This window comes from Panthera leo, chromosome A2, assembly GCF_018350215.1.
Source record: "Panthera leo isolate Ple1 chromosome A2, P.leo_Ple1_pat1.1, whole genome shotgun sequence".
In the NCBI taxonomy this organism is placed as follows: Eukaryota; Metazoa; Chordata; class Mammalia; order Carnivora; family Felidae; genus Panthera; species Panthera leo.
In genome coordinates, this window is record NC_056680.1 from 143,433,609 (window position 1) to 143,457,280 (window position 23,672).

General features: G+C 50.6%; 2 long non-coding RNA genes across 2 annotated transcripts; one reads left to right on the forward strand and one right to left on the reverse strand.

Moving 5' to 3' along the window:
- Positions 1 to 1,264: 1,264 nt before the first annotated feature.
- On the reverse strand, positions 1,265 to 22,705 carry LOC122210916. The gene is made up of 3 exons (XR_006198372.1): positions 22,627 to 22,705; positions 9,890 to 10,104; positions 1,265 to 3,324 (listed from the first exon to the last, which is right to left on the reverse strand). It is a non-coding gene; the product is annotated as an uncharacterized LOC122210916 (long non-coding RNA).
- LOC122210911 lies at positions 22,354 to 23,427 on the forward strand. The gene is made up of 3 exons (XR_006198369.1): positions 22,354 to 22,613; positions 22,781 to 22,937; positions 23,032 to 23,427. It is a non-coding gene; the product is annotated as an uncharacterized LOC122210911 (long non-coding RNA).
- The last annotated feature ends 245 nt before the right edge of the window (positions 23,428 to 23,672 follow it).

Below are 23,672 nucleotides of genomic sequence, written 5' to 3' on the forward strand. Positions count from 1 at the left end.
GCCCCCTTGGCTCCTTCAGGAAAAGCCCAGCACAAACCATCCCAACCTGAGCTCTGCAGTGGACCCACGGGCAAAGCCACCCATTCTGTGGACCTACAAGGTTCAGTGTGCTAGGACTTCCTCCACTCCTGGGTGACTGTGGCCCCCGGGGGGTCCTCCAGGTAAGGCAGGTAAGTCCCAAGCCAGGCTGGCTCAGGGACTTCTGGGAAGTTTCGCTGACTTCCCTTATTATGGAAGCAGGAGGGCACTGAGATGGGGGGAAGGGGCTTGTCTGCTGCCTTTGTGGAGCTACTCATTTGAACCCGGGCCGGGGACGTTTCATCAGGCTAAGCCAGCTCGAACCGCCTCCGAGCCCTGCTTTCCCGGTAACAACAGCATCTGCTGAAAGCAGAAGGCATTGTCAGAACAGACTGAGGGCCCATGCCTGCAAGTTCAAAGTGGTCTGTCCCCAGAGGTCTCATCTAAGATGACATCTTCTCGGGACTGGTGTTTTGTGACTCTTGGGGAGTCCCCAGTGGGAGCTGGGCGCACTGATGCTGTGGACCAAGGACGGTGCTTTGGTCCGTGTGGGCCCGCCCCTCAGCAAGCATGAGAGGCTTCACAAGGACCCCGTGTCAGATTGACTATCTGACTGCACCTCAGTCACAGCAGGAGGCTAAAATGCTCCAAGGTCAAAGAGAATCCGGGGAGGCTTGGGCCCTGAAGGGGAGCCGGTGCAGGTTCAAGCAGTCCCTTGCCTGGGAGTGCACTGCAATCCCAGATCTTCCAGGGGAGGCCCCCTACAAACCCCAGGTAAGAACCAGGTTGTGACCTTGGGTGGGTGGAGGGAGGGATTACGACGGGATTTCTGCTTCCCACCTGCTTCCTGGGGCTCTCAGCTCCCTTCTTCCCTCTCCTCCCTTCAGGTCCTGGCTCTGCCTCCCCACGGATCCAGGGATCCAGCCAGCTGAGCCCTGGAGGGGTGCACCCACCTTCCCCTCCTGCCCTCCTGCCGGAGGAGAGCTGCAGTCTCCTTTGGATCTTTTTGCGGTCTGGGCTTGCTGTTCCTCTCAACAGTAGTCAGGAAGCCCTTACCCCAAAAAGTATCTGCGGGAGGCCTTGTCTACAGGGGTGATGCCCCCCGAAAGGGTCCAGGTGTGTCACAGACGAGGGACAGCAACAAGTGGGAGTCATCAACCTAGCTTTCCCTTAGAGCTGCTGGTTGGCCTCAGGACAAACGCTGAGCCTCTCTGTGCCTCAGTGCTCTGCTACACATTTAATCATTTATCTGTGAACAGTGTCTAGTGGGAGGTTCCATCAGGTAAGGAAAAAACAAGAGTGGCTCAATTAAAGGTGTGGACACTGTGTTGGTGGCTTAGCTCCCAGCCTGCTGTCTCCTATTTGTAGACCATCTATCTCCCTCTGGGCTCCTTTTGGGGAATTGCCTCTCCCACCCCATGGGCACGCCTGGTGGGATTGTCACTCAAAGCACCTTGCCTTGTCCTGCCCCCTCGGATAGGAGACCCAAGACAGGCCTGGGAATTGGAATCCTGATGGAGGGACGCAAGATTGGGAACAAACTGATCCCAGCAGCTGTGCTAAAGAGAAGACTGAGCTTGGGCCTTCTGCGTCCCCTGAACTGCCTAGCGTCCGCCCTTTCTTAGCCTGGACCTTCAAGTGCCCCCCTCCTGAATCTGGCGAACCACCCCCAAATCCTTCCAATAAAATCCTCATTGCTTTAGTTAAGCAGTCAATATCGTTGCTTGCTTCGGGATACAGAGACCTCTAGGGGCAGGAGGTGGGATTGCTTACCCCGGAGAAGGGGAGGGGGGCGGCTGGCCTGGGGGCTTGTTACCACCCCTGGGGAGGCTCACACGGCGTCAGCCCCTAGGGGACAGGGGACAGAGCAGACGCCCCTAGGGGACAGGGGACAGAGCAGAGGGCTAGGACCACATACAAGGCCTGGGTTAGGGCCCAAGGAAACATTCCCAAAGGTGAGAACAACATTGGGATGGACAGAGCAGGACCTACACAATGTGCAGAAGTTTAAAATAAAGGAACACAGGGTCTTTGCTTTCTTTATCTGGGGATTTCCTTATCTGGAATCCTTCTACCCAGCCCTGGGGAGCTACTGTGCCTGGGCAGCCCAAGGTGGGTGACACGATCTGAGGCCTCCCCAGGCCTGCTTCCTGCTACAGGTCACAACACAGCCACAACCTGCGAGAAACAAGGCAGCAGGAAGTTTCCTTCCTTATGCAGAAGCCGCCAAGAGGCAAGTCTAAGCCAACACCAACACATGAACTGGTGTGTGGCCCACACTGAGTTCAAAGGTGCTGATGGATCCTAAGTGGGGCTGTGGGTTCACTGGGGATTCAGGAAGAAGGGCTGGGTGTATGGGGACCTGTAGCAATTGTCTCAGTGAGGTCAACTGAGACCCCCCCTAGATGCAGCCAGACGTGAGTGGGAGAAGGCAGGATGGTGACAAAGGCTGCAGGGCTGACCAATGCCTGTGACTGTGAAACTCCCTCCCCTGGTGCTACCCTGACCTCCCATTCCCACCCAGCTGCTGGCTGGGCCTGGCTTGGCCACCTGCCCGGCAACATGCCTTGGGGGGAATGTGTGTGCAGCTCAAGGGTGGCATCGTGTGGTCATAATGAGGTAGTGCACCCCACAGCCTCCAAAGTGCTCCACTTCTAGGTCGCTCCACCAGCGAGACCCTGGGCTGGACTCTGCTCTAGGAGGGCAAGGTCTACAGATTTTCTCACAGAACCAGAGTTTCTTTGAGAAGCAGTCCTGAGAGCTGTAGCGGCTGAGAGGGATGGTGGAGAGAAGAGAGAGTGGCCACAAGGAGTGGTCACCGCCCTAGAAAGGCAGGCCCCCGACTGAGCCCAGGAGTGTCAGCTCTGGGGAGGCACCGGCTTGCTGCCTGTGCATTGTGACGTCTCTGCATTTGTGCGCATGTGTCCATCTGGCAATACGTTGTTTGACTGAAACCAGCCATGGTTGTGTGCCCCCTACCTAACCCACCCAAGCAGATGGGAGGTGTGCTGAGAGCCTGAGGGTTGAAGTCAACAAGGATGTGGGGGTGGAGGAGTAAGTCTGCTAAAAGGCTGAGCCTTTGGGAGAGGGAGGAAGGAGAGGGGGAAGTGGCCTGGAAAGGGCAAAAGAAAGTCAAGAAAGGAACAGAAGAGAGGGGGAGAGCGCGCGACGACATGGGAAGTCTCTCCAGGTGGCTGGTGTCCCCCAGCAGCACCCGGCGAGCCATCCTTCTGATCCACGCTGGGCCACCCTGCCGGAGTGTCCTTGCACGGGTCCACTTCCTTCTCTGGGCTGCTACTTCTGCACCTGTAAAATGAGACAAAGTGCTGAATTCGTTCTCTCAGCCATCTCCTCCCCTCCCAGGCCACCTCCCCGGCAGGCGAGGATGGGGGCCCAGCAGCGGTCCTTGAGGCAGGGAGCCGTTGAGGGCACCGGAGGGTGTGCCGGCCGAGGGTGGGGGCAGGCTGAGCGTGAACACCAGGCTCTGGGAAGAAGGAGTCAGAGAAATTACCAGTAATGAAAACCTATAAGTTTCTCCAAAATACCATTTGAATAGAAATGTCAAGTGCACCTGGAGTTATTACACCCTGGAATCCGAATGACATATAGTCCGATATACCAACGTGGTAATATTCCCGAGCGTGTATGGCAATACGGCCGTGCATTAATCTTGCCTTTCTCCACCGTGAGCTTGCTCATCCCACGGGGCCTACAGAGCCTCCTTTGTTCTTCCCAGAGGTGGCTTCATGCCGATGGGGCCTGTGTAGTCGCAGCGGGAGGACCAACGTGCTCCCAGAATGGAGCTCTTGTGTCAGTAGCGGGGGCATGGACAGTTGTCACTTGGTGCTTTCATTTTTGCCCAATCTGGGGGGTGACCCAGTCCCCTGGAAGCTTCTAGGCCTGACCACCAGCCCCTCCCTTCTCTGCCACCCTCCCACTCTATCCTTTCCTTCTCCCACTCCTCCTTCCCCGTCTCTTCTTTCCCAGCAGCTAGGCCTTGTTCTGCCAAGGATACCCTTAGACATGGTTCTTCCCTTTGAGAGCCCCTATGGGTAGTGGGTACTCATCCTGCTGGCTATGCTCCTTAGCTGCAGGGTTTGGGGCTGGGAAGGGGGAGCAGATCGTTGCATGAGCTGGAAGCAGCACGGTTAGTGGTTGGTGGGCAGGGGGCTTTCAGAATAGGGACAGAACATCCAGGCCAGCACCTCAGGATGGACCCTGGGCTTGTCGTACCTACAGCGTAGCCCGTGCCCGTCCCCAGGATGTAAAGCCACATTTGCTCTTAGAGTAGGAAATCTTCTGGACTCCTTTTAAGGAAGTGGGATTTTTAAGGTCAAGGTTGCACAGTTCGCACAATGCAGGAATCCCTTCCCAAACCCCATACTCCTGTGCTCAGCCTTGTAGGACAACAGGTCGAGAAGTGTGGTCCCGGTACCAGCAGCTTCAGCATTACCTGGGATCTTATTAGAAATGCACATTTTCCGGGCACCTGGGTGGCTCAGTCAGTTGGGTATCTGACTTGATTTCAGCTCAGGTCAGGACCTCACAGTTTGTGGGTTTGAGCCCCGCGTCAGGCTCTACGCGGACAGTGTGGAGCCTGCTTGGGATTCTGTCTCCCTCTCTCTCTCTCTCTGCCCCTCCCCTGTTCTCTCTTTCTCTCTCAAAAATAAATAAATAAACATTAAAAAAAAAAAGAAATGTACATTCTCAGGTCCCGGTGCCAAGGGTGTGCTGGAGATGCTTTGTATCACCTTGGGAAGACCGGTGGTACGCGTTCCCTCCCTAGTTCCACATTTAGTGACAGTCACATTGGGGGGCTCGAAATCAGCCACTGTAATATTTACACGAGGGGAATATTTACACGAGGGGAATCGGCAAACACTACAAATCTGTGCATATTTTAATTTTCTGAGACGTTTCCAGAACCCCATCGGGCCCCATCCAGATCTACTGAATCAGAAACCCTGGAGGCAGCGCCCAGAAATCTGCGTTTTAATAAGCTTTTCAGGTGATTCTGATGCACAAATTTGAGAACCCTTGTGTAGTTGGTTAGCGCTGGTGGGATTATGAGAGAGACTGGAGGAATCTAGAGGTTGGGAATAAAAAAGGCTGGAGATATCAAAGTAGCCAAGGAGTAAGGTTTTGCAAGGGAAACTTTGGGGGAAGGTAAAGAAAGAAGAAAGTAAACCAGACACTGGGCCTTCCCTCCGGGCAAAAGGGCAGCCGACATTTGGCAGGAGGCCCTCCGGGACAGAGGTGAGCCCTCCAGCCCCCGCGCCAGGAAGAGGTGCTGGGGAGGTCTGGGGGCAGCCTACTTTGAGTGCTCTGGTTTTTCCAGATATCTGGATGAGGGAGACCAACTAATCGATTGCTCTGAGTCACGAGATCAGGAGGGCATGGAATAATTGGCTGGAAAAATGCCCCTCCGGATGATATTTCTGCAACTAAGAAAAAGACATTTACAAGCAGTCTGTTGGAGATACAAAGAAGGGAAATTCTGACACAGAAAATGGAAAATCACAGCACCATATCCGTTACTGCTCATGTAAATGTGTGCAAAATGCCATGGGAAATTTCTTTCCTTTTTCCAATTTTGAAATATTTCAAACATACAGAAAAATATAAGGAGTAATATAACAAAAGCCTTGCACCCACCACCAGAAATAGCAAATGTGAACTTAGGGCCACGTTCATGTCGGATTCTTTAAAAAAAAAAAAAAAATACAACCTTACGAACATGGCACAGTCCCCTTTGTCTCCCTTTCCCTTCCTCCAAAGATGCAGGAGCTATCCTAAAATTGATGGATATTCTTCTCGTACATATGTTCATACTTTATCACATATGAATTACTCATACATTACACCTAGCAAGGTTTGGAGTGCTTCTTAATTTCCATAAGTGGTATCACACTGAACCTATCACTCTGGAACTCACTTTTTTATCACCTAACATGATGCTTCTAAGGTCTGCTCATGTGGCTGCAGGAAATCCAACTCATGCATTTTAACTCATGAATAACAATAAACTGTATAAATAGACCACAATTCATCCATCAACCATTGGACATTGAAGTTATTTCTTTTTCTTTCTTTCTCTTTCTTTCTTTCTTTTTCTTTTCTTTTCTTTCTTTCTTTTTCTTTTCTTCTTTCTTTCTTTCTTTCTTTCTTTCTTTCTTTCATCTCTACACCCAACGTGGGGCTCGAACTTATGACCCTGAGATCAAGAGTCACCTGGTCTTCCGACTGAGCTAGACAGGCGCCCCAACTGAAGTTATTTCTAATTTTTCACTGTCCCAAGTGATTCTGCGGTGAATATCCTTGAACTTGTTTTTCTAGAGTATGTCCCTGGAAGTGGTGCTGCTCGCCCTTGGGAGAAGGCATTCCCAGTTATAGACACGTTGCCAAATTGCTCACAAGCTTGGCTGAACCAGTTCACGCTGCCACCAACGTGGGTATGATACATCCTAACGCGTTCCTTATTCAGTGCGCTCCTGGGTTGTAGTCTTTCCTGAATGCAAAAGCAATTATAAAGATTTTCTCAAGTTCATTTCTGACTTTTCTCCTAACTTTACTTTCTCTTCAAGGCTTCGATTCTTCAGACACAAATTCTCTTACCACTGGGGTTTTCCCGAATCTGAACCCAGTGGCCAAGAAGAGATGACTGGCGTGGGCACCGTAAGGTGAAGTGGTGTGTGTGTTCGTTCATGTGTGTGACTCTGTGTCTGGGTCTGTGTGTGTAGCTTTGTACCAAAGCCAACAGGAAGACGGACTGGGCAGGGTAAGTCTTTCACAATGTCTGCTCAACAATGCATAAAACCAGGAGAAGGGTACCCGGTGTAACCTGAAATCTACTCTCATGCCCCGGGTCCCTTCCGCTCCCTGTCTCATTTGGTATGGGTTAGGGAAAGACTTGTCCCAGGACGTCAACCTGCCGTTCCGTCTTTCCTGCTCCCCCCCAACCTCCAAATACTTCCTAAGCCATGTAAACAGGGAAAGAGGTGTGCTGTGCAGGGGAGGGACGGTTCCCGCGTGCTCCATCTGGGGGAAAGGGCTGACTTTTTGGCCCTGAGCCGGAGAGCTCTCTGTCCGTGCCAAGGGCTGCCTCCTGCATCTGGCCGTATAGGGTTGGGAGAGCTGCCAAAATCCGAGCCTGGACAGTGACGATGGACAGCCTAGATCATGGCCACTGACCCTGACCCTCAAGCCCAGGGCCATGCAGAAACGGTCTGGGCTGCCTTCCCTCCTGGGCCCTGAAGCAGGGAGCCTTCAAAGCCCCTGAAATAAACTTGGGAAGAGGGGGATAGATTGAAGGGACCTCCACAAAATCACCTGTCTCACACTAGAGGTATTTGAAGAGGAAGGAACCCAAAGTGAGCGAAAAGTTTCAGTTCACAATTCCGAGGAAGTACGGAGGGCCTTGATCCGAGGACTATTTTTGAATGGGAGTTTTTTTGCCCCCTTAATGCTTTAAGTATGGCCAGCATGAGGTGTTTGTTGGGGGGGGGTGGGGGGGAGTACTGTATTTATCCTTCTTCAAAAATATGAAGCCTGAAACCCTCGGCTTTCTGGTTCCACAGAGTCTACTGGCCCTAAACAGCCTGCCCTCACGGGCAACAGGTAGCTTACTTCAGGCTAGAGGATAACCTTATGCCAAGGAAGTCCCCAGGGGAGACCTCACCTCTGAGCCCTGGTCCACCGGCCAATGAGGATGGGCGGAGGTGACGTCACTCCATCCTGTTTCCCAGCCCAGCCGGAGAGGATGGCACCAGCTGAGGAAAAGAGCCAGTGTCAGTGACAGATGCCATGACCGATGTCGGTAGAGAAGTGGTGTAAGGCAGATGAGTCAGCAGCAAGTTTAAGCAACGAACAATTGCACCATGGGGTGTTTCTGAAATTCTTGTCTACTTTTAGAAAGTATGCAATACCATTCAGCTGAGCATCTTGATTCTGAAATAGCTACAGAAAATGTGAAAAATGCTGCGGGTGAAGATGGGCCCGCCCGTGCCTCTTTTCTAAAACAATAGTCAACGATTGTGCTGCGTGTCCCTCAAGCAAGTCTTCCGACCTGGCTGTCCCTTCGTTTCCTCGTCTGTAACATGAGGGGAATGTATGAAAAGTGTCTCTGGAGATTCCTTCCAGTCTAACATTCTGTGATTTGGTATCATGCTCACATTCTTAATCCTGGCTGGGTATACACAATGCCAAGAACACTAGCCAATTCAGTTAGTGTGGACAAAACGTCCTCTCCAATCAATTCTTTGGCACAGTGTCGATAAAACAACTCGTTAATTGACACAATTTTTCATTTCACAACTGGTTGTCCTGGCATCAGCTTGACCAGCGGTTCCTCCGCGGGGGGTGTCCTGACAGGCTGCATGTCTGGAGCAGTTATAAAGTGTGTCACAGGCAATTTGCTGTTGCTAACGAACTACCGAGGTTTTGAAATGACTGATGAGTTTTTTATCAATTAGGACAGATTCAATGTATGCCTGTGACAATCTCTATCACTCACTTGCATTCTGATATCCTACCCCATAGGGAAGGAGAAGGGTTGGACCTCTAGCTTCCAGCCGGGGATTGCCTGTGGTCCTGAGCCGATGAGAGATGCCCATGGGAGGTTATCGTGTGTTGCACATGTGAGTACCATCCGTCACCTGCAACGTGGCGTTTGAGGATGACTGATAGAAACCTCTGATACGTAGTTAGACGGCAAGCTTTGGAGACCCAGGCCCCGGAACAATCTGATCCGGATGGGGAGGGCCGTCAGTATCCTATGATCCAGCCGCAAGCCAATGGAGAAAGAAAGCGCTGAACAGAGTACAAAATGAGAGGCCTGCTCATTACGCCTATCTCTTGATCCAACAACGATTTCACCATAATCCGTTCAGAGTTGGAGAAGGGGAAAGGGGTGTGTGAAATCATGTTTATTGAGCATGTAGGTGCAAAGTCCTGTGTCAGATACTCATGGCAGGTTTCAGTGCCACCCGCCGTGTACTTTCTGTTCTTGGCTGGCCAGTGGGATTTGCACTTTGTGGTCTGGAATATTCATGTAATATTCGGCCCAGTGACTTGCAAGTAACAAGCAACGTGTGTCAATTCAATGCCGCCGACCTGGACTGCTAGCTTTAGACCCTCCAGAGTCTCCTCTTCCTCTACCGTAGGGGCTGGCAACAAACCAGGGGCTGTTCCATCATCAGCGGACTCCTGGGGGACTACAGAGCAGAGTCCCCAGCCAACTGTGATGCACATGAATGACACATCACACGGGAGGATAACGTAAAACTTGGTTGATATAAGCCACGAAGATTTTAGGGTTGCTTGTTACTATAGCACGACCTAATTTTATGCTGACCAACGCGATGTTTTGTATTACACAGTAACGTAGTGGGAAAAGGTGAGCTTTTGAGTTTAAGAGACTTGGCTCGAATCTTAACACTCACTGACCTTGAGCAAATCCATAACTTCTCTGGGTCTCAACCTTTTCATCTATAAAATAGTAGTTTATGATTCCTATCTCGTGATGCGATTAGGTTGGGAAATGGTGTTTATAAAATACCTAGCACAGGATTTGGCACATAATAGATGTTCGATTGTAATTATTTTAATTTTCATTGATTCCTCAAAATAGGCCAATGGGTAAACAGAGACCACAGGAGTATAAGAGGAAGGCTAATTAATTACTGATGTTTCAAATGCCATGATACGTTACGGGGGACACTGGCCAGGGACCCCAAGGGTAAGCGGATGTGTGACGTTATCTGTGCCCACCCTCCCCCAAGCTCAGAGCAGCTCTAGAAAGGAGAAGAGGCCCCAAGGACACCATGTCCAATTTAGCCTTTCTACTGCCAGAGGAAAGGAGGATCTCACTTACAGAAGCGATTCTTGGTAACTTCAGCATATAGAACAAGAGTACGGCAGTGGTGTAGGCGGGAGCACTGTTAGTTTCACTGAAGCTTGTTATCCTATGAAGCAAAGTGCCAGCCAAGGTCTTTCCCAAAGGTCCAATGAGCTAAACTCTTCCCTCAGAACAGCTTATTAGTAGCATCATGCCCACTTCAGCCAGCTCACTCAGGACCCAGGAATAATCTGGAGAACAGAATACAGAGGAAGGGAGACGAAGAGAATACACATGGGGTGGAGGAGGGGGGATTGAGGGGCCCTTTGCCTCCTCCTGCTCCTGACCAAGCCTGGCCTGATACAGCAGCAGGGGCAGAGCCGGGGAGAAGGGGACAAACTCTACAAATCAGAGCCTGCCTTCCTTCTCCCTTCTTTCTTCTTCTTTCTTTCCTTCCTTCCTTCCTTCCTTCCTACCTTCCTTTCTCCTTCCTTCTTCCTCCTTCCCTCCTTTCTTTTCCTTCCTTTCCCTGCCTGCTTTCCTTCCTTCCTTCTTTCCTTCCTTCCCTCCTTTCCTTTCCTTCCTTTCCCTTCCTCCTTCTTCCTTCCTCCCTCCCTTCCTCCCTTCCTCCATTCTTTCTTCCTTTCTTTTTTCTTTCCTCCCTTTCTTTCTTTCTTTCTTTCTTTCTTTCTTGAGCTAGTTTACCAAGGTATGCATAGCTTTTGGCAAAGCCGTTTCTTTCATTGGTAAAGCTATTCCAGGGATAGGGTAAAAGAAATCAAGTTTGTCTATGGGAAGAAAATAGCCCTCTAAAACCTTAGACAGCTATGAGAAATAAAAACAAAAATAAACATAAAATAAAAATAATACTGATAAAAGCTTGGACCAGATGGGCTGTGGCTTCAGCCCCTCTGTCGAGATGATGAAGTAAAAGCTTTCGCTGAAGTCAAAAAATTACATGTAAATATTGGCTGTTATAAAGCTGCAAGAGTCTGTAAAAATCCTCAGTGGAGCAGTGGTCTTTCACGGTTGTGGATTACAGGGAGCAGTCTCCAGCTGCCTCGTCTTGCAGAGGAGAGGACGCTGGGGACTCAGCTGACTGCCCCAGGCAGTGGGGCTGCTGGAGGAGGGACACAGAGCTTCGAATCATCTATGGTTAGACTACATTGTGTCCCCTCAAAATTCCCATACAGGGGCGCCTGGGTGGCTCGGTAGGCTAGGTGTCGCACTTCAGCTCAGGTCATGATCCCGCGGTTCATGACTTTGAGTCCCACGTCAGGCTCTGTGCTGACAGCTCAGAGCCTGGAGTCTGCTTCAGATTCTGTCTCCCTCTCTCTCTGTCCCTCCCCCACTCGTGCTCTGTCTCTCTCTCTCTCTCTCAAATATAAATAAACATTAAAAAATATTTTTTAAAATTCCCATACTGGCGCCCCAACCCTAGATGTGACTGTATATGGAGACAAGGCCTTTAAGAAGGTAAAGTTAAATACGGTCATAAGGGTGGGGCCCTAATCCAATAGGACGGGTGTCCTTATGAGAAGAGACACCAGGGATGTTCACACACAGAAAAAGCCATGTGAGGACACAGTGAGAAGGCGGCCATCTGCACTTCTCACCAGACATTTACCCTGCTGGCACCTTGGTCTTAGATTTCCAGCCTCCAGAACTGTGAGAATATAAACTTCTGTTATTTAAGCCACCCAGTCTGTGGGGATATGTTACAGCAGGTCTGGCCAACTAACACAATCTACGGAGAATCGCTTGTTTTCTGTTTTTTGCCTGCTTATTGATCAGTTTTGCAGTGGAAGACACCTTTCCACAATTCTTCAGACCCTCTCAGCCCTGCCTGAGATTCTCAGTGGTGCCAGTCACCCCGCTGTGAAACCAAAGGGTAAAACCTCGTAGGCTGAGTCACAATATTGGCAGATTACCATAGCGGGGGAGGACGGAAGCTGAACACGGGAGAACTCAGCTCTCTCAGCCTCTGGCTGTAGGATCGTGGACAAACTCTCATCCCCTCTCTGCCTCAGTGTCCGTGTCTGTAAAATGGGGGCAAAAGTACCATCCTCCCTTACAGGATCACAGTGAGGGTAAAGCAAGATAATGTGACAATAAGCCCATAGCACTTTGCTCAGGGAGCCGTCCTTCCTGAAGCCCAGGCAGCCTGGCGGGGAGCCGGATCTGCTCGCCCTGACAGCGGTGGGGGTCGGGGTACCTGGGAGGGTAGGATCTTTCCTCTCCAGTGACCTGCACTGGGCAGGGAGGAAGTTATCTGGCTAGAACGGCTCTCTTGCCATCAAGACCTGCCCCCAGTTGAATTCTTCTCTCTTCTGCTTGTTCCCAAACAAGATGAGAACTTCCTCCTCCATGGAGAACATTGCGCATCTTCATAAATAAGATAATGAAGTCAAGCTTTCACAGACAGCCTGGTTCTCAGCAAGCCCTCAATAAACGTTAACGATTCCTATCTACACACCTCCCACCAGCCGTTTTCACGCCACCCCTCAGTGCAATTGTGGTTACAGGGCTGAGCGTAATTTGCACCCTTTAGATAGGAATGGCACTGAGGAACTTTATTAATCAACTTGGTGCGGCTTTTCTAAGAGGGAAAGCTGTGCTCACGCCCACGTCTTCTCCAAGCTTTCCCGAACACCTGGGATTAACCAGGCTGAAGCCCACCCCCTTGGGCAGCCAGGCCCGGCAGTGGTCCTTCCTGACCTCCTGATCTTCCTCACCACGTGGGCTGTTGGACAGCTCGGCTTTGTGGCTTTACTGAACTCCAGCCGGCTTGCCTCAGGGCTCTCGCGTCCTTCACCAGGACTGAGAGCACTCGTGACCGGGAGGAGATAGAAACCAACGCAGACAGGAGGAGATTTGCAGCCAGAAATGGCTCCACTTACAGGTGGACTGAACCCAGGGCGGGTTGCCTCACTGAGTCAACCTCAACGAGCTGCGACCTCTGGGCCGCGGTGCCGTGCGTCTGACACCCTGGGTCAGGCTGAAAAATGACCGAAAGCCCTTCCAGCACTTTTCTGCTTACACTTCCCCGGGATCGTGCTGAGCACACGGGGATGCTCGGGTAGACGTCCCTTTTCGCTCTGTGTCACCTTCTGCTTAAAAAGTACTTTGAAAGCCATGTTCTGGGACGGCCTGCTTTGTACCCACAAAAGAGCAGGCTCTGCAGAGTCCAATGACATTAGGGGTCAGTTTACAATCTAACCTTGTCAGGGACCTGGTTGCCAAGGGACCTTTCAATGGAGATTAGAGATAACTAACTCAGCAAATAGCTGACACTGAGGAAGGAATTCAGGTAAGGAGACTCTTCCTGCTGACTCAGAAAAAGGCGGTCACAAGTTTTGAACATTCTAGAAACATCGCACCTCACTATAACTTTCTCTCCTTCTCTCTGCAGACTACAAGGAAACAGGGCTAAGACAAAGACAAAGACAAAAACAGAAGAAACCGAAGGCCTCTTCCGAGAAGTTATAAGGGGGTCAAGAGAGGTCCTTAATTGAACACTGGAGATCAAGGCTGGAGAAAAGCCGCAGACCAGGACCCTTGACAAATCCGATCAGATTTGGCACACAGCTAAGAAAGTTAAAAGACTCAGAGTCCGTGAATTCTCCAGAAGCCTAAGGAGGACCAGGCTTACACTAAATAAAAGACCCCAGCACGGGTAACAAAGACACTGGTTTACGCCTAGGTGCTGGCATTTCTCTGGCTTTAACCCCAACTGCATATCTTATTTAAAAATAATATTTTTAATTCTTTGTTCTTGGCTATTTTAATAAAAAGCCTTATTTTCATTTATTGAAAGAATACCAGTGCCACTGATATCTGAAGCACACTTCAATCACTAATGCCTTCGGGGAACTAAGCCCAGCTTATCACTGATGCCTTCGGGGAACTAAGCGATTCAAGCCCAGCTACCTGGTGGCAGTTTGGTCCACGCACAGAGACGAACCTCAAAAGACCTAGACAATCTGTGTTCAAGAGAACAGTTGTTCTGTTCTGTGTTGTGAACCCACAGAGTTCTGGTAAATGCCGTAATGTTTGACCAGTACTCATTAATAAACCCCACCCTGGAAGGGAAAAGATTTTAAAGCCTGAAAATACGGATAGCCAATGTTTTAACCACGAGTGAACTGACCGTGAGGGGGAATCGGACACAGCATTTCCCTGGGGTGATGCTCCCGAGCCTTAGGAAAAATGGGAGTAATCGGGGCCAATTGGGCCAATAGGGCCAGGGGGAGGCCCAGGACTTCTGGCAGATCCTCTTCCTCTGGCTCCATTTGTTTAGGTGGAAGGGACAGGAATGTTCCCTAAAATCCTCGCACACACAGAGCAGTGTAAGTTCTGTAGCAGAGACGGTGGGGACGTTCTGTGCAAAGTGAACTCCGACTCCTTGCAGGTTCCGAGAGCCCAAGCAAGATCCTTGGGGTCCTGAGATATCCTGGGGCAGCTCCTTGGCTCGGAGATGTAGACAAGGAAACACTGGGATCCCAACAAAGAGATAGAAAAGTACCCGGTGTCAGAAACACATCTTTCTCACCAGATATCCGTGTACTCGTTCACACTCCCAGCTCTTTTACCATCTCTCGCGAGAGAGATGTCAGGGCAGGATGTGGAGTAGAACTCCCCCGGGAGTCTGAGTTCACTGCGCGCGAACACGAGAGGCCTGGAGGTGGGAAGGCAGAGTTCCCGCGGCGGAGCCCGGCCGGATCTATGTTTCCCCATCTACGTTATCGATCCATCCATCCTCCCATTTGACTCCTCTTTGGTTCGAAAGGGGGCTGGGACAGTTGGAAAGGTGTTTAGCCTCAGCAGTGTGCCCTCCCCTTCCCTGCACCCCAAGGACCCCAGCCACCCTTCCCTGTGATTTTTAATTTCATGTGTTAACCGGGCTGGGCCAAGGTGTCCGGGTAGTTGGTCACACCTTATGCAGGGAGGGGAAGGGCGTTCTGAGAGGGTGTTTTTGGATGAGGTTAACATTTGATTAAGTGGACTTGGAGTAAAACAGACTGCCCTCTATAATGTGGGTGGGCCTCGTCTAATCAGTTGAAGGCCTGAATTGCAGAAAAAACAAACAAAAAAACGACCAACCATCACCAAGTAAGACAAATTTCTCCAGCAGACAGCCTTCAGTCTTGAACTGGAACGTCTGTCTCTCTGGGCCTCCAGCCTGCCAGTCCACCCCGCAGATTCTGAGCTTGTCAGCCTCCATAACCACATGAGCCGATTCCTTATTAGATTACCCTTTTGGTTGTGTTTCTCTGCAGAATCCTTACTAATACATTTGCCCACAGGAAAGTAGAGTGGGTCCCTGGGCCCAAATGTGGAGAAGGGATGGGAGTCCAGCCAGGAACATTTCAAAGGGGCCAGGAGCCCAGACCATCCGTGAGCTGCTTCCGTCCTTCATTTTCCAAAATATGATCTGTCCCTCCTCCCGCCCTGCTGACACCTACACCTTTTAGCAACCAGTGTGTCAGTGGCCTGGGCTTTAGGGCATAGCTCCCCAAAGCCTGTTTGCTGCAGGTCACAGCCTCCTTCTTTCTGTGGGCTCGGCCCAAAAGGAAGGACTGCTCTTGGGCTGCAGAGCAGGGACTTCGGTGGTCGGGAGACGTGGCCAGTTGTTAACCAGTCCAACCGCAGGATCAGGAATGACAGCATTTGCCACTCCTGCACACTGGGCTGCCGGAGGACGAACAGAGAATCACAGACGTGAAGTGCTCCGTGAACGGGAAGTGTGATGAAAATATGAAGTGCTGTCACCCCAGAGTCACTCGTTTCACAAGCCCACTGTCTGCCAAGAGCTGTGCCGGGAAAGCCCAGGATGAAAGATATGATCTGTTCTCAAGGAGTTCTAGGGGCTGAGATGGACCAACAGACAAGGGAGTCTAATAGGGTGTGGGTGTGCCTGGGAGACCCGTGTCCTGGGTGAGACGGTCATGGTCCCAGAAGAGGGACTCCTTCCTCATCCCAGAGCAGTGGAGGAGGGCTTCCTGCAGGAGGTGACCTTTCTGAAGGATGGGCAGAATTTAGCCAGATGAGGAAAAGGGGGAAGGGTGTTCCGGGCAGAGGAACCTGCAGGTGCAAAGGCACAGAGGCATGAGAGCTGACACGTCTGGAGTTATGGCCCCCCGGCCGTCAGCAGCCAAGTTTTGGGCCAGGAACATGAGGAACAGAGGACGAGGGTACAGCCTAGGGGATGTGGAGAGGCAGGTGGAGGCTGCTTCCTAGTCCCATGAGGACGAGGCCCTGTCAGTACACCCTCCCACTGTCAAAGACCCTCCCCTCTCTGCTGACACTGGTTACGACCAAGAAAGCGCCGGACTGCCTCACAGCCATGGCTTCCAAGGTGGAATCTCACGGAAACCTCCCTCAGCACCAAGGGCAAGAACGCACACACACACACACACACACACACACACACACACACGTTAACACTCAGACAGCAAAACATGTCCAGAGACGCACATGGGGGCAAAACTTTAGGATCCTGACCATAATTGCCTAACACAAAAACGGCACACCCCCACACACTCACAAACTAAAAATGCAAGGTCCTACTCAGAACTTGCCGACACAAAACGAGCGGCTGTCGTAGTCCCGGCCCCTCAGAACAGTCCCGCCCTCCCCACCGTACCCCCTACAGAGCCCAGAGCCACCCACTGCTCCTCCAGTCAGCAGTCCCAGTTCGGACCCCACATCCCCATTGCCTCCCCCTCGCCCCCCCTCCGCCCCTCCCCCCCCCCCCCCCCCCCGCAGGGATGGCCCCGCCGGGTTCTTGTCACAGTGAACACTGGGAGCCAGAGAAGCGTAAGCAGCAGTTGATGCTGTGCTTTGCAACCCCCTCAACCCCTCATTTTTTTTTTTTTTTCTGGAGAATACTTAGCAGTAAAGCCTAATTTATGAAGTCCCTAAAGATCTGAACTTTCCGCAGAATTGGCTGCAGTTTCTAGTGGGTTAGAGTCACACTGGAGTGGAGCAGAAGGCAGGAGCTCAGGAGCTGTGGTGGGGGGCGGGGGGGGGGGGACGGGGAGGAGCCACAGTCTGGGAGCCACACCCCAGGCCAGGGTCCCCCAACCATCTTCCTCCCCAGCAGGGAGCTGAGAGTCCCCAAGAGCATGCTGGGGGCGCAGGGGGAGAGTGTTACACGGGGCGGGGGATGAGTCCAGGAAGGCAGAGGCCCCCCCACCCCCACCCTGAGATCTGTGGTTTGCGAGACCACTCATCACTGCTAACACCCTAGACAAATCCAGAAACTCCCCAAGCGCGTCCACCCTTCTCTCCCTCCCCGGGTCGCAAGATCAAGCATAGTTTTAAGACTACTTCTCAGATTTTGCTCAGGTCTGGGGGCCACACCTGCCCCGGGCCCTGGGGTCGAAGATTCACATACCTTCCCCCAACAGGTACCACCTGAGGGCAAGGCCGAGATCTGCCGGGCAGGTAGGAAGAAAAAATGAAAAGCCAATTCTCCCTGTTGAGAAAACAGCAGAGACTTCCCCACTGCCACTCCTCTCCCTTGTCTTAGAGCATTTACTTTCAGAAATTCATAATTGCAAGGGCTTTCTCTGTCTCTCTGAAATGTATGTAAATCTTTTCAGAAGCTAAATAAGCCTCTTGCCAGCTTTATGACCCAGGCCTGCCTTTCTCAAGGACCCTGGATCCGTTTCTTTGAAATACAATCATCCGGGAAGAAGACATCGCCCCCATCTCCTAGTTTCTGTGGGAGGTTCGGACCCTAACTTGAGCTCCAAATTACAAAACCAGCTCTTGTCATAAAAAGACGAGATGTTTCCTTTCCTTGGAATAAAAGCAATTAGCAAACACAGACGGCCACCCCCAAAGCCAGGTGAATCGGGGAGGAACTCTGCGTGACAAATGGTGCTGTCACCCGATGGGTGATAGCTACTTATATAACAGGGCGATTTCTCTCCATCTTTGTAAACTTTTAGCAGATTGCCTGTGATGGGCATCAGGCTCTGGTTTAACGCTAATTCAGTAAGAAAACTGGTTTTCTTTCCCTTCTTCCTCTGTGGAGAGGTTTGCTGAGTTCCGAGGAGATTTTGTCCCCCTCTTTCCTAAAGAGAGTTCGGGACAAGGCCCAGCCTGGGCAGAGAAGGGAGGCCAAGGAGGCAGTTTGAGCAGGGGAGGGAGGACAGGAGGATGGAGAAGCCGGAGACCCGGGGGCCCCCCAGCCCCAAGCCTGCCCTCCTCACGAGGCCCTTTGCCCTGGGTTCTCAGAGCTCTTCTTTTGTTTCCCCCAGTCACAATCCTGTTGAGCAGTTCTCTCCCGCTTTGCATACAAAGCCCAGGCACAATAGGTGCCTGGTGGAGGCTGCAGATTCCCGTGCTCTCTTTCCCCGAGTCCCCTTTGTTCGCACCTAGAAACTCATTCATCTGGACCTCGTTCATGACCATTTTTTTTCCATCACTTTTCTAAGCAAAGACTAAAGTGCACTTTGCTTTTTCTGTGAAGAAAGATTATGTCGAGTAAATTTGTCAACGCATTTGCGGGGAAGCATTTAATTGACTTGAGTAAAGACTTTTCCCGAGCATTTAATGATGTCTTTGCACACTGGATTGTTGGATGTCGAGCCTTCTCTCCTTTGTCTTTCCTGCCCACAGCTGGCTAGGAAGCCCACAGAGGGTGGTTCCCCATCCCCTGGTCTCTGACCTGCTCCGACTGGGGCCCCTAGGCTGCCTAAGGGCCTGGAGAGGCCATTTGGTTCAAGCCTCTGGATTCTAATTCTCAACACAGGCCAGGCCACACTTTTCTCCATCACCTTGGGAGCTTTAAAAATGCGTGTGCCTAATGCACGTGTCCCACCCCAGAATTTCTGCCTTCATTGGGTGGTGCCCAGGGCAACCGTCTGGCTTAAAAGCTCGTGAGCTGTTCTAAGGTGAGAGGGGTGAAGGCTGAGAGGCAGCGTGGCTCAGGTCAGGCCGTCTCTCCTAGGCCGCTCATTAAAGCACCTGGGCAGCTCTCAAAAAATACCAATGGCTGGCACCAGGCTTAGTGATTGTGATTTTTTTAAGCTCGGTTGAGACCTGGGCATCAGGAGACACTGATAGACAGCCAGGGCAAGAGCCACCCCGACAGGGAAAAGAACCCTGACTACTCAAACTGATCACGACTAGAATCGGAGCTCTGCTGGGCGACTTTGGGCAGGTTGATTAACCTCTCTGAGCCTCAACTTTCTCATTCTCAACATCGGAATGGTGTTACCCACCTTGAGGCTGACATCTTGGGGGCTTTCTCCTCGCTCCTGGCACTGCGTGGGTTAAGTATCTCAGTAACTCTCTCTCTTGCAAATTTACTGTCAGTAATCAACTGTACTACCAGTAAAAATTCAGTTTGTATTAGTACAAGGGGCTGCTTTTTGAGGTGGGGAACAGAGGATGCCAGGGCCTGCTGTCCTTCCAGTCTTGGGGAAGTGTCATGACAGTGGCTTCTTATCTGAAAAAAAAAAAAACAAAAAAAAACAAAAAAAACCCCATTTCATGGTGCTGGCACTTCTGAATCAAATTTCAGCTCATTAAATCCTCCCCTGCAATTTACCAGGAGAACTCTTAGCACATATTTAAATTCCTGTATGCTTGATGGTTAAGAAAGGCACTCTTTGCTATTAGAAATAATCGTATTTGTATCACAATATAAATATGAAGCAGCTTGGCTCAGGAAATGAGCGTCAAACTTAAAATCTGATGACACCGGGTCTACACCATTTGTGTGCCTTTGGCCGAGGTCCCTCACCCCCTCCAGCTTCCATTTGCTCAACTAAATTTTAATTTTATTTTATTTAAAAAATTTTAATCTAATGATTTATTTTTTATAATTTACATCTAACTTAGCTAGCACATGGTGCAACAATGATTTCAGGAGTAGATTCCTTAAGCCTCTCACCCAGTTAGCCCATCCCCCCTCCCACAAACCCTCCAGCAACGCTCTGTTCTCTGTATTTGAGAGTCTCTTCTGTTTTGTCCCCTTCCTTGTTTTTATATTATTTTTGCTTCCCTTCCCTTATGTTCATCTGTTTTGTCTCTTAGAGTCCTCGTATGAGTGAAGTCATATGATTTTTGTCTTTCTCTGACTGACTAATTTCACTTAGCATAATCCCCTCCAGTTCCATCCACATAGTTGCAAATGGCAAGATTTCATTCTTTTTGATTGCCAAGCAATACTCCATTGTATATATAAACCACATCTTTATCCATTCATCCATCGATGGACATTTGGGCTCTTTCCATACTTTGGCTATTGTTGATAGTGCTGCTATAAACATGGGAGTGCATGTGTCCCTTCGAAACAGCACACCTGTACCCCCTAGATAAATGCCTAGTAGTGCAATTGCTGGGTCGTAGGGTAGCTCTATTTTTAATTTTTTGAAGAACCTCCGTACTGTTTTCTAGAGTGGCTGCATCAGTTTGCATTCCCAGCTCAACTACATTTTAGATTGAGAACCTAGAAAATGGGTTTGAAACGTCCGCAGCTCCTATGAAGAGCACACGTTTCCAGGGCTGGTGCCCGATGCCAACGTGCCGACATCAGTGGGCAGAAGGGTGCAGCTGCCCAGCACTGCCGGACATGCAGAGAACATTCTGCTCCCAAAGCCACCCTTCTGTCAGACTTTCTGAGCCTGATGTTGGTACTGTGATCGGCCAGGTGCAGAGGAGGATAAAGATAAATTAGGTGCGGATTCTGCCTGCTTACCCTCCAATAGAGTGTGGTCTCGAAGTTCAAATAAGTCATGCATGAAACTCACTCTAACACAGTGGAGAAGATGTCCCGCGGCAGGTCAGGGCAGGTGCGCTAGAGGAGGTAGTGTTTTACCGTCTTGAGGAGGAGGGGAGTGAGGGTCATGGGGCAGGAAATGCTTCCTCCCAATGGCACAGATGCCAAGGAGCCCAGGATGCAAACGGAGAAGTGGAGTGAGTGAAGGGGGTATAAAGAGAATCAATGGGAAATTGATGGGAAAGGCAGGCGGTTGGGGGGGGGGGAGGGGCTTGGATTACTTTAGGGTATTCCTACAGGTGAAATTGCTGGTCGAAAGGTATGCATATTTTAAGGCCTTTGGTATACATTGCTCAAGTGCCCTCCAGAAAACATGCTTTCATGTAGGCTTTGCTGGCCGTTAAGGTGCCAACAGCCTTGACCTTGACCCGAAAATGCAGGACAAGGAAGTGCAGAGGCTGTGAGTTGGGGTAGAGTTTGTCATGTCAGTTCAACAAATATTTACCAGTCCCTGGGCTGGGGGTGGGCGAGCAGCGGGGAACAGACACAACCCTGCCCTTGGGGAGCTCAGTCTGGTGGGATAGACAGACCACAGTCCAGAGGCATGGGCACATCTGGGCCTCCCTTGAAAGCTACAGGCAGGTTTTGGAGTTGGGAAGTCTGTCCTTTCTGAGTCCTTCCTCTTTGAGGAACTGCACTCACCTCCGCCGGGCTCCTGGGTTCCTTCAATTCTGGGCAGGTTACCCGGCTCTCCAAGGGGCAGCTAAATTTTTTAATTGCACATCAGCTGACACCACTTTCTGCTACATTCCTTGTCCCGGCCACTTTCCTTCAGCTTTGGGGGAGTTTGTAAGGTGCTTGGTGGCATCTCCCCAGCTCCCTGCAAGTGGTTTGGCTGGGTCTTCTCAGGACCATGGGGTGTCATCAGGGGAGCCCTTGCAGTAGGCTTCCAAGGCCTTAAAATACGCATACCTGTTAACCCAGCCCGTGGAAATGATCCTAAGGAAGTAAGCATGAGTATGTGAAAGATTTATGTATAAACTTATGCATGGGAGCATTGCTTATGAGATGAAAAAAAAAAAATCATTGAAAAGGATCTAAATTTTCAACCAGAAGAGATAGGTTAAACAATTTATGGCATAGTTGAACAATAGCACTATAAATTACATCATGGAAGAATATTTAATGACATGAAAAGAACGTTAAAGACAATTGAATAAATCACATTGCACAACAGTATCCACTGGATGATCCTATTTGTGATAGAAAAAAGTACATATACACGTAGAGCGAGACACACGGAAGAGAGAAAAGTTATGCGTAAAAAATATAAAACATTAGTTGACTTCAGGGTAATGGAATTATAAGAAATGTAAAGCATCTTCTCCGGATGTGTCCTGCAAGAAATGTTTATGACTTGTATAACCAGAGCAAAAGATACTCTATTTTTTAAAGTGACATCTCCCTGGACACAGGACAAGACACACCCAGGCAGGTGCCAGGTGCTGGGGAACCACATTTCTGGGAGCAGGCCCGGCCCAGGAGGGTCCTCCAGAGCTCCTAACCCTGCACGGTGCCACGCAGCAACCCTACTCACGCAATGTACTGCAGAAACGCGCTCGGCAGCCTTGCTCAGCCCTGGGCACGCAGACCTTCCCACTCTTCAGCCTCACCGCGGGTCATGACGGAACAAAGCAGGACTCGGACCGGCCAGTTGCATAAAAGCAGAATGGACGGATTTTCTGGTCACACCGTGTTCCATCCAGCCCAGCAGGCACATTTGAATTCCTTCCCTCCCTGACTGCTCAGCCCATAGAAACCTGGTGCCTTCCGCAGGAAGCCCTCCAGACTTGACCCCACCATGCAGTGTGCTCTGAATGCCCCTGCTCGAATGAATAGTTAACATTTGTAGAGTGGTTACCGAGTACTTTCACCTGAATTAACCCAAGCTGTCCTCACAACAACCCTATGAGGTAGGAGGACAGCGCTCTCATTACAAATGAGGAAACTGGCAGAGAGGGGGTAAGTAACTTACCCGAAAGCACCTGCTAATAAATGGCAGAGTCAGGATTCAAACCCAGGCAGTGTGGCCCGAGGGTCAGCCCTCAGAAACACCATGCCACACGGGCACTCTGGCACACAATTGATGTCACAGTCATGTTTCCGTGGTGATTTTGAATTGTTTCCAGATTTTTCCTGGAAGACTGAATTCTTTAAGGGTCCCGGAGGAGGTGCTGCACACGCCCAGCACAATCACTACTCTAACTGCAGGAGAAGTGGGTGTATCCTACTGAGCTGGCCTCTAGCTGCTAGAGCGTGTCTACAGGTGACTCTGCAAGCATCCTGGTAAAACACCTCTTTCAGGGACAGATGTCATGCTGGAGACCGGAAGCCTCAGGATGCGTCAGTTCTCAGCTTTCTTCTTGCCGTTTCTCTGCAGCACCTTCCCAAATGCCTGTTCAGTCCCCAGGTTCCTGGGGAGGGTCCAGATCTACACAGGATCATGGCCCGAGTCCTTCCACTCCAACCGCGAGGAGAGATTCGGTGAGAAGAAAAGTGCACGCAGCCCAGAGTGTGAGCCTGTTGGAGTCGACCTCTTGGCTGTCATTTCTTTCTTCAGAGTCTCCAGGCTGGATTCCAAGCCAGGATGGAAGAGGCTGTTACGACGCCTGGGCAAATCAGCACAACCATATTAACAGGGGTTATCTCAGCGTGGGGGGATTAGGGACGGCTTTTTTTTTCATGGCTTTGCTTCTTTGCATTTTCTAATTTTCTGCAATGAACATGATTATTTGGGCAATTAAATAATTAAAGGCAGGAGGAGGGGAAAACCGTACGATTCTTGCTCTGTTCTTCACAGGGCTCTTTCCCCAACCTTCTGTAGACAGCCAAGCTCCAGGGCACCCTCTGCTTTGTGGGGTTTCCTCAGAGCTCCCTCTGACCTTTACCCCAGCAAATCTCCCCGCTTCTTTCACAACCCCCACTGCATACTGCTGTACTCAGACCTTGCAGATTACACAGCGTTTCACAGGCCTGAGCCTGCTGGTCCGCACAAACCTGATGTCATGAGAAGTCATCCTT